The sequence below is a fragment of the Opisthocomus hoazin genome, chromosome W, assembly GCF_030867145.1.
Source record: "Opisthocomus hoazin isolate bOpiHoa1 chromosome W, bOpiHoa1.hap1, whole genome shotgun sequence".
Taxonomy (NCBI): domain Eukaryota; kingdom Metazoa; phylum Chordata; class Aves; order Opisthocomiformes; family Opisthocomidae; genus Opisthocomus; species Opisthocomus hoazin.
Genome location: NC_134453.1, coordinates 31078569 through 31089958, shown reverse-complemented (window position 1 = coordinate 31089958; position 11390 = coordinate 31078569). Strand labels below are relative to the sequence as shown.

General features: G+C 44.8%; 1 pseudogene; it reads left to right on the top strand.

The window, feature by feature from the left end:
- Positions 1–6573: 6573 nt before the first annotated feature.
- LOC142365482 (protein lin-28 homolog B pseudogene) lies at positions 6574–7234 on the top strand (annotated as a pseudogene).
- Positions 7235–11390: the final 4156 nt, after the last annotated feature.

The following is an 11390-nucleotide window of genomic DNA, read 5'->3' as shown; positions in this document are numbered from 1 at the left end:
TGTATTAGTATATAAGGTATCCACTTGAGCAATAAAATGATTCTGATCGAGCACAAGATTGGGGTCCGTGAAGTCATTGACCACACTTCCACGCGTGGCCTTTGCTTTTCTTTATTAAACTGTGCTTATCCTGACCCATGAGTTTTTCATCTTATTTTCTCCCCCGTCCCACTGAGGAGGGGGAGTGATAGAGTGGCTTGGTGGGCACCTGGTGGCCAGCCAAGGTCAACCCACCTCAGCCATCTGGTCCATTTTTACATGGGAGGGATGAATCCAGGAATATTTATCCTCCACCTTTACAACACAAAAAGAGGACAGTAATACAATATAGGGTCCTTTCTATATTGGGCACAAACCATTTTTCTGTCTATGTATTTTTATCCATACTCTTTTCCCTGGTGAAAAATTATGTAATGATCCCTCTAGCAGTTACTGGCTATGCCAACTAGGCTTGACGTTGCTTTTGTCTTACAGTTTGTTGAATATTTAGGGTATATTGTATTATCTACTCATTCCAAGCTAATAGACTTGTATGGGCAGAAGTATATAGATTGGTGGCCATAGGCATAGATCCTTCAAAAAGAATTTCATAAGGTGACAGTACAGTAGAATGAAACGGTGTCACCGTTTAGAGCAGGGCAGCAATAAACTGAGTGGTAGATACTCTCTATTAACCCCTGCCCTCCCACCAGAAAAAGGGAAAAAGGAGGAAAAGGGAGAGAGACTTACAAATTGAATATTAAAACCAGCTTTACTAATAACACTAATAAGACTAATAAAAATAATAACAAGAGAAATAAAACATAATATACAAAACCAATACTGAGTTTCCCGGAATTGGGTACTGCAGGCATTGGTGTCACACCAGCAGCTGCCAGGCAGGCACCAGGAAGTCCCCCAATGGACTCCACAGTAGACAGGAACTGGATTCAGGAATGCACGGATCCGAATCTGGATCAGGATCGCAAGCAGAACAAGGAGCAGGGTCCTCTTCAGAAGGTGGCCATGAATGAAGAGAGCGAGACCCTCGTGATCCCCCAGCTTTAAACTGAGTATGACATGTATGGCATGGAATACCTCGTTGGTCAATATCAGGTCACCTGTTCTGTCCACCCCTCCCTGCAAGTGCGACCCTTTATGACTCCTCACTTGCGGGACCTAAAAGTTCTATCAGTGACCTTGGCTGCCATAGTAATAATTATAAACAGGGGCCTTTTTCTGCCTTCCATTCCTACCGTTAGCTCAGTGTAACTATAAACATGAGGTGTTATCAGCTTTGGAGCAGACAGCGTCTATAAAATATGCAGCCAGCTTCAGAAACATGCAGTTACTTAGGAGAACTTAGCTGTAAGGAAGATTCACTACAAGAGAATCAGCTTTGTTTTAATCAAAAGCAGGACAAACGGTCACCACTGAATGTGCATTGGAGCTAGTGGTAGAGCATCTGGCCATTTGAGGTTGGTCTCGGAAGAAATTTTCCCTATAAGTGTGTTTTTAAATTTGAGTTCATTCTTTCTATTTTACCAGCTGATTGTGAGTGGTATGGAGTGTGGAAGTGTTCATGTATGTCGAAGGTTTTCATAGTGCTTTGCATAATTTGTGAGGTGAAGTGGCTTCCTATGTCTGAATCAATTTGAGTAGGGAGTCTGAATGTAGGAATGATTTCTTTCAGCAGAAATTTGACTACGCTGGCCATGTCTGCTTTTCTTGATGGAGTTGCTTATGGCCAGTTAGAAAGTTGCTCTATTATTATAATCATATATCGATAGCCCTGGGATGATGGTAAGTCTGCGAAGTCTTTATGTATCTTTTGAAAGGGATTATTTGCCCAAGGTTTTCCTCCTCGGGCCTTGAGGGAGGCTTTATGATATTAAATGCCGGGCAGGTCGGGCAAGCTGAGGTGATTTGTTTAGCAGCAACGTAGATCCATCACCCAGCTTTTCAAGATGATTTGAGTCAGAGCAGTTGTTTTGAAGTGGCCCTGGCTGTGTTCTAGGCGAGCTATCCGGAGGTAATACTGTCTTGGTAGTAGTGGAAGGTTGTGCTCCCCTACTTGCCATATTCCTGTTTTGTCGAGTTGAGCTCCCATAGTTTTCCATTGTTGTATTTCATCATCAAGGAGTTTTTTGTAAATTTGTGGTAATTGGATGGAGGTCGGATTTTCAATTTCTTTTGCAGTCATTTGGGGTCAAGGGTTGTCTTGCTGTGGCTTTGGCAGCTGCATCATTGAGAGCATTTACTCTGGTATGTGGCGAGGTGGGTTTGAGGAGAGCTGGCTGATGTATTACAGCTATTTCTTTAGGTTGCAGGAGTGCTTGTAAAAGTCCCTTTATAGATTCTTTGTTTGAAATGTGTGTTCCCACTGAGGTTGTAAAAGTTCTTTCCAAATTTTTTCTGTGGTGTGGCACTCTTGGAAGGCATATTGCAAGTCTGTGTTGATGTTAACTGATTTATCTGTGCTTTCTTTACAGGCACTGCTTAAGGCAATTAGTTCAGCTGCTTGTGCACTTAGTCTGGAGCCAAGTGCCTCGCTTGTTAACACTTCTCTTTCCATAGTAACTGCAAAGCCTATTATGCAATGTCCATTTAGGTGATATGAAGAGCCGTCAACGTATAGAATCAAAGCTGGATTTGCAAGAGGGGTATCTTGAGGTCTTCTCTTATTTTTCCACATTCTTCCATGACTTCTATACAGTTGTGATATGGAAGTTCTTCGTAGGGTAGTGGAAGTAAGGAAGCTGGATTTAAAGTGTTACAACATTTCAGTGTAATGTTGTCAGCTGTTAAGTGTTGCTTCATATTTATGAAGGCATTGAGGCAATAAGGCTTGAGTCACGTGATTTGTCAAGATTGTTTCAACCTCATGGGGTACCTGAACTTCTAGGAGGTGTCCTAGGACTATATTTTCCCCTTTTTCTATTAAAATAGTGTCGGCAGCCATGGCACGCATACGAGGGTGTCGTGGTTTAACCCGGCAGCTGGCAACTAAGCACTAGACAGCCACTCGCTCACCTCTCCCCTTCCCCCCCCCAGCAGGATGAGGAGGAGAAATGGACAAAATGGAAAACTCGTGGGTTGAGATAAAGACAGTTTAATAAGGCAACAAAGGAAATATAAATGCTAATAATAATACTAATAATACTAATGATAACAACAATGATAATAATGAATATGCAAAATAAACTATATACAATACAATTTTTCTCACCACCCGATGACCGATACGCAGCCAGTCCCCAAGCAGCAACTGCGGAACGCCAAACTCACAAATTTTTGAGAATTTTGCAAAACTCCCAAAAAAGACCGAACTCCCAGAAAAGTTCAAACTCCCAGACAAGAGAGGATTCGAACTCACGGAAATGAGAAAAGCAGAGAGCTTCCTGCTCCCCGGCCAACCCCCATTCATAAACTGAGCATGACATCTATGGTATGGAATCGATACTAGCAACTAAGCACCACATAGCTGCTCGCTCACTCCTCCACCCAGTGGGAAGAGGAGGAAGGAGAGTCAGGAGGGTAAAAGTGAGAAAACTTGTGGGTTGAGATAAAGACAGTTTAATAATTAAAAAAAAAAAAAGTAAGAAAAATAAGAAAAAGAGAGGAAAACAAAACCCAAGAAAAACAAGCGATGCAAAAGAAAACGATTGCTTGACACGTAAAAGGACTACTTGGGATTGGACTCCTGTCCATGAGGAGGCCCTGAAGCTGTTAGTTTTTGAGGCTGGGGTATACCAGGCCTTGGGGCCAATACACCCCACAGATCCAATACACATAGAATGGGGTTTTGCGATTCATGGACTATCTATACACACGTGACAGCGTGGGCCAGAGGCTTGGCTTTTACTCACACAGTTTTAAAGACGCAGAAAAACATTATTCAGTTTGGGAAAAGGGCCTTTTTGTGGTCAGTCTTGCACTACAGGAAGCCAAAAGGATTATATGACAACAACCAATAATTTTCAGAGGGCCTTTTAAAGTCTTGAAACCAGTATTGGCCGGGACTCCACCCCCTGTGGGGGTAGCCCAGCGTAAAACAGTAATAAAGTGGTATGCTCAACTAGATCATTATAGCCATACCCACCGGATGGTCCCGAGCATACAAGATCCACCCTCTGATCATCCGGAACAGGAACTCCCTGCCTCTTAAATTAAGCCTGCCCATCTATTTGAACCCAAAATGAAGAATGTCAGGTTCACTGATGCATCCTCTAGACGAGAGGGGAAAGTATGGAAATATCGAGCAGTCGCCTTGCATGTTGATTCCGTGGATCGGATCGTAACTAAGGGTGAGGGAAGCGCTCAGGTAGGAGAATTGGTAGCAGTATGGAGTGTGATTACCAAAGAAGCTGAGGCTGTAGAACCAGCGTTTATTTACACTGACTCTTATGCCATGTTTAAGGGATGTACCAAATGGGAACAAAACCAGTGGAAGGTGAACCAGGTGCCGGTGTGGCAGCATGAAAAATGGGAAGAAATCCTAAATGTGGCAAAAAAAGAAACCCCTTTTTGTAGGGTGGGTTGCAGCACACCAGGCAGATGATCACCCAGCCCATCTGATGAATAATCAGGTGGACTCAATGACTTGTCTAGCAGGACTGGCCATGGAGGGTGAGGAGGAAAAATGGGAACACCTGCTGGAATGGTTGCATGTAAAAAGAGGCCGTACAGGAAGCAGAGATTTGTATAAGGAAGCAGCTAGTAGAGGATGGCCTGTAACTTGATAATTATGCGACACCATCATTTTGATGTGTAGCTTATGCTGCACACGATTAGGAGAACGCAATCCTCTAAAGGACCAACCTCCATATTTAAGGGACAACAAAGGGTTATGGGACGCTTGGCAGGTGGACTATATTGGCCCTTTCCGACTTTCAGAAGGAAAGCAATATGTATTGGTAGGGGTCGAAGTAATATCAGGATTAACCCAAGCTGTAGCAGTATGGCGAGCAACAGGGGATAATACAGTAAAAGATCTAAAATTATGGTTCAGTTGCTTGCCCAAACCCAAATCAATTCAATCAGATAACGGGAGCCACTTCACTGCCGGGATGGTCCAGGAGTAGGCACAAAGTGAGGGGATACAATGGGTCTTCCATATGCCTTATTACCCTCAAGCGAATGGCATCGTGGAGCGCACCAATGGACTCTTAAAACAAGCCCTAAAGCCCCACAATTCCGGATGGGCACAACGGGTACCCGATGCAGTAACTAAGGTTAACAGCCACTGGGGAATTAACGGTTGCCCCTGACTCACCACATTTTGCCCGAAGCCCTCATCCACTCTACCTGGGAAGAGGAAAGATAAAGATCCAAGGAACCCACTCTGTTATCCTGGGCAACCCATTTTGGTGGACTTACCCACTGTGGGGCAAGTGCCCCTGACCCTGAAGACTCCTGTCAATGTATACGCGTGGGTAGCAACAGACGCTCATGGCAGAGAGTAGAATTAAGGCCCAGTGGATAATCCCCTCCTTTTGAAACTGGTCCGATAGGACCGAATTCTCTCTTATTTTCTCTTGCAGGGAGAAGAATTCACAGAATCTAAGGAAACCTCGTCACAAACCAAGAGCTCATGCTGTTCTTAAGTTTAGCAATAATTTCTGTGGGTTTTAGTCTTACAATCTTTTTAATATGCATATATTACTCTCGCTCTTGCTGTTTTGGATCTTTTAGATTATACTGATATTTGGACTTGCCAGACCAGTATTTATCCTGCACCATTTGGACTGGCCTGGGGATTCATACTGAAATTTAACACAACATGTAGGATTACAATGCGCAATAATGTCACCCTCACTCTGCCCAAACAGAATATTTAGTTTTGGCAAATCCAACCCATAATAAGGCATCAACAGAACCTGGAAAACCTAACCTGGCAAGTCCACGTATTATCAAATAGAACCAGATATGCATTTGGTGAATTGACTTCACAGGTACAACAAGTGTCTAAAATGACTTTACAGAACCTTTTAGCTAAAACAGGAAAATCCCAGGGTAGCAGAATTGCTTACCTTGGACCAAGATTCGGAGTGATGGGGACTGGGGGTGAATTGAAAGTTTCCCCAACAGAACCCCTGGTTACCCTGAAGTTGGGGGATGAAAAGATAGATTTCCTGATTGATACAGGTGCAACTTTTTCAGTGTTAAATACATGTAAAGGTAAATTGAGTAAACAAACTACACCTATTGTTGGGGCCACAGGGAAAAAGGAAGTAAGGCCTTTCTTCCAACCGATTACATGTGGAATTGGAAACCGAGTTTTTACTCATAAATTTCTATACATACCTGATTGCCCAATGCCTTTATTGGGGAGGGATTTACTCAACAAACTAAATTGTTTTCAAAAAAAAAAAGAAGGAAACATACAGGTACAGATACCAGAAGAGAAAGCCCTGGAAGCGCAAGTGTTCATGTCACAGGAAGAAGTAAAGCGGAACCTGAAATAATTCCAGGAGAAGTATTGGATGATGGACCTCCGGGATACCAGAACATTCTCACGCAGCTGAACCGGTAACCATCACTTTGAGCACGACTGGTAAGCACGAGTTTAGAGCAGAGGGCCCGTGGGGCAACATGGCCAAAGGGGCGAGTAAAGGTAGAGATGAGCCCGGGAAGTTGCCGGAGCAGGAAGAAGAGGAGGAATCCCAGATTTTGCATGGAACCGGCCATTGCAAATAGCTCAATGTGAGAATGGAACTTGGGCTCACCTCCATGAGCAACTGAGAGGGAAGCCCCTTGGAGTCTCCAGTTGATGTCTTTGTACACCAAAGCAAGCTTTACGTGGAAGGATTTAGAAGCCTAAAAGAAGGAGAACCAGTGGAATTTACTTTTAAGAAATCTTCCAAAGACCTTGAATCAATATGGGTAACAGGCCCTGGTGGAAGCCCCTGTTCAGGAAGTGAAATACGACCCAAAGGGAAGACAGCACAAAGAAGACGACCAAAGGGAAACAGATGCTACAACTGTGGCAGCCTTGACCACCACGCTAAAGAAAGTAGTCTACCTCCACAGCCAAAGAAGTGCCGTTCCTGTCAGAGCATCATGCACATGGTGGCTAACTGCCCCCATAAACTCTCAGGAGGGGAGGTCGGAGAGCTTGGAGTGCTTGGGCAGGTCACTACAGGAAGCTTCGTCGAGTGAGTTGTCTGCATTGCCCAAAGAACGGAGCAGAAAGGGGCCTCCTTTCATCACAAGGAACACAGAGGAACACATTGGGGAGCAGAGGCTCTTATAGATAATGTTATACTCCTGGTGATTATTGGCAAATAAACTTCTCAGAACTTCCCAGACAAAATGGGTATCGTTATTTATTGGTATTAGTGGATACTTTCTCTAAATGGCCAGAAGCCTTTCCCTGTCGCACCAACCAGGCTAGAGAGGTAGTTAAAGTATTATTGAAAAAAAGTGATTCAAGAGTATTAGAGATAAGGTGGGACTCCTGGTTCCTGGCTGCAGTCCGTACCACGATCTTTGGGACTCATGGTAAAGCTAAGCAGACCACTTTTAATTGCCTCCGTACCCAACTCCCTTTTTCCAAGAGTCCTGCACCTGGAAGAGGTCAAACAGAGGTAACTGTGGTAGGGGGAGATCGCGACCATTGACTCAATTCGACCGAAAAGACTTGCCCCCCCCCCCACCTGTAAGGAGCGTGCGCGCTAATTTACATGGAAAGCGAGGCTAACTTAGCCTATAACAGAAAAGGTGGCTATCACCAACTAATTAATTAGCATGAGAAGCGAGAAACTCAACTAGAGGGATGAGGCTAACTGACTATAAAAACTGAGAAAATCACTGTAAAGGCAGTGCCCCCCAGGACCTGGACACCCCCCCCCCCCCCCACCACCACCGTTGGCCGGATCAATGCTGGACCCAGGACTGGTGATATCTTTTTATTTGTCCCTCTTCCTCTTTTCCTCTCTAACTTTTCTTTTCTGTCCCCCCTTATGTTCTTTTCCTTCTCCTTTGAAACTATAAAAGCAAGGCTTATCATAATTGTACCACCGTAGTTTGCTTGTCATAATCGTGCCTCAGTAGTCTGCTTGTCATAATCGTGCCACAATAATTTTGTTTATCATAATCGTGAATAAACCTTGTAAAGTGATACAGGATCTCTGGTGTCGTTTCATCTTAATCCAACTGAGGGGATCAGCGAATCTGAGTCACTCTCGTTAATGGAGTGGGACATTTAATCACTGTCATTACTGGGGTGTGACATCCATCATCCAGCATTACCCACCAAGTGCATCCAGGTCCTCGAGCAAAAGCAATCCCATGAATGGACCTTTTCTCAAGGAAGGCATAACCCTGTCTGTCTTTCCCAGCCACATCTTTATATTTGCTACTGATGACAAACGCTATAGGGACCTTATCTCCTTCCTTCAGTTCTAGCAGCCTGGTCCATCTGCTCGATTTTTCTACATTCTTCAGTGGCATGACTCTTGGGTATGTGAGCATCAATGTGATGTACTTTCACAACCAGGCTCTCTACCCAGGCAGAAATATCTTGCCACAATGGGGCAGCCCAGACAGGTTTGCCGCTACGCTGCCAGTTGATCTGCTTCCATTGCTGAAGCAACACCCACAAGGCATTTGCCACCATCCATGAGTCAGTATAGAGATAAAGTACTGGCCATTTTTCTCGTTCAACAACATCTAGAGCTAGCTGGATGGCTTTCACTTCTACAGACTGACTCGACTCATCTTCTCCTTCAGCAGTTTCCACGACTCGTTGTGTAGGACTCCATACAGCAGCCTTCCACCTTCAATGTTTTCCCACAATACGACAGGATCCACCAGTAAACAGGGCATATTCCTTTCCATTTTTTGGTAATTTATTATACAGTGGGGCCTCTTCAGCACGCGTCACCTCCTCTGGAGACACTGAAGTTTCTGCCTTCTGGCCAGTCCATGATCACTTCCAACATTCCTGAGTGGTTGGGGTTTCACATTCAAGCCCATTGCATTACGAGTGCAACCCACTTACTCCATGTAGCATCAGTTGCATGATGTGTAGAGGGGATCCTCCCTTTGAACATCCAGCCCAGCACAGGCAATCGAGGTGCCAAAAGGAGCTGTGCTTCAGTACCAACATCTTCTGAAGCGGCAAATTCATATTTCTTTTTCAGCTGGAGCGCAGCAATCTTCGGATCCTCTATATCCCCGGCTCCAAAACCCTAGAGGTCAACCTCAAGTCTCTCCAGGTATTTTCTGCCAGAGGCTACAGGTGGGGTCATGGTCCCCAGCTGAGGCATAAAGCACGTTTTTAAAATCTTGCCTTGCCTGGACTGGCCCAAGGGCTACTGCATGAACTATCTCCTGTTTAATTTGTTCAAAAGCCTTGTTTCTGCTCAGGGTCAGGGGCCCATTCAAAGTCATTCTTTTTCCGGATCACTCGATAGAGAGGGCTTATGGTCAGACTCTAACCTGGAATATGCATTCTCCAAAAGCCCATGACACCTAAGAAAGCTTGTATTTCCTTTTTGTTAGTTGATAGAGACATAGTTGTTGTTTTACTGACCACATCCATTGGGATACGATGGCACCCATCTTGCCATTTGTCCTGGGTTCATCTGGGATAGAGTTAATTTTCTTTCTGGAAGCTGGTATAGTGCTGTGTTTTGGATTTGGGATGAAAATAATATTGATAACGTACTGATGTTTCTAGTTGTTGCTAGGCAGTCAAGAAGTTTTCAGCTTCTTATGCTGCCAGTTGCATGGGATACAGCTAGGACAGCTGAACCCCAACTGACCAAAAGGATATTCCATATCATATGATGTCACGCTCAGCATATAAAGCGTGGGAGAAGAAGAAGGAATGGGGGGACATTCAGAGTGATGGCATTTTGTCTTCCCAAGTAACTGTTACATGTGGCAGAACCCTGCTTTCCTGGAGATGCCTGAAACCTGTCTGCTGATAGGAAGTAGTGAATGAATTCCTTATTTTGCTTTGCTTGTGTGCGCAGCTTTTGCTTTACCTATTAAACTGCCTTTATCTCAACCCACAAGTTTTCTCACTTTTACCCTTCTGATTCTCTCACTCATCCCACTGTGAGGGGAGTGAGCGAGCGGTTGCCCGGTGCTTAGCTGCCAGCTGGAGTTAAGCCGCGACACCATTTTATTCCTAAAAACTGGATGCTGACCTTACTTTGTTATATAGCAAAAGCAGCTTTCAAAAGAATCTGTATTCTTTTTCTCCCTTTCTCAAAAAATTCTTCTGCTGTGTTGCCTCATATGATGATGGTGTCAATGCATTGCAGGTGTTCTGGAGTTTCACCCTGTTCCAGTGCAGTCTGGATCAGTCCATGGCAAATAGTAGGGCTGTGTTTCCACCTCTGGGGCAGTCAATTCCAGGTGTACTAGATACCACTCCAAGTGAAAGCAAACTATGGCCTGCACTCTGCTGCCAAAGGAATCAAGAAAAATGCATTAGTGATATTGATGGTGGCATACCACTTGGCTGCCTTTGACTCCAGTTCGTATTGAAGTTCTAACATGTCTGGCACGACAGCATTCAGCAGTGGCACAATGACATGTCACCATTTAGAGCACAGTGGCAATAAACAGAGTGGCAGATGCTCTTTATTAACCCCTGCCCTCCAACCAGAGGAAGGGAAAAAGGAGGAAAAGGGAGAGAGAAATACAAATTGAATATTAAAACCAGTTTACTAATAACACTGATGAGACTAATGATATTATTAATAAGACAAATAAAACAAAATATACAAAACCAATACTGAGTTTCCCGGAGCTGGGTGCTGGGGCACTGGCGTCCCGCCAGCAGCTGCCAGGCAGGCACCAGGAAGTCCCCCAATGGACTCCACAGTAGACAGGAACTGGATTCAGGAATGCATGGATCGGAATCTGGATCAGGATCGCAGGCAGAAAAAGGAGCAGGGTCCTCTTCATGGGCGAAGAGAGCGAGAGCCTCGTGATCCCCCAGCTTTAAACTGAGTATGACGTGTATGGCACGGAATAACAAGTTGGTCAATATCAGGTCACCTGTTTTGTCTGCCCCTCCCTGCAAATGCGACCCTTTATGACTCCTCACTTGCAGGACCTAAGAGGTCTATCGGTGACCTTGGCTGCTATAGTAATAATTATAAACTCACAAATCCGTGGGCCCCAATGGAATGCACCCATGAGTGCTGAGGGAGCTGGCGGATGTCATTGCTGAGCCACTCTCCATCACCTTTGAGAGGTCCTGGAGGACAGGAGAGGTGCCTGAGGACTGGAGAAAAGCCAACGTCACCCCAATCTTCAAAAAGGGCAAGAAGGAGGACCCAGGGAACTACCAGCCGGTCAGCTTTACCTCCATCCCAGGAAAGGTGATGGAGCAACTCATTCTAGAGGTCGTCATCAAGCAAGTGGAGGAAAAGAAGGTTATCAGGGGT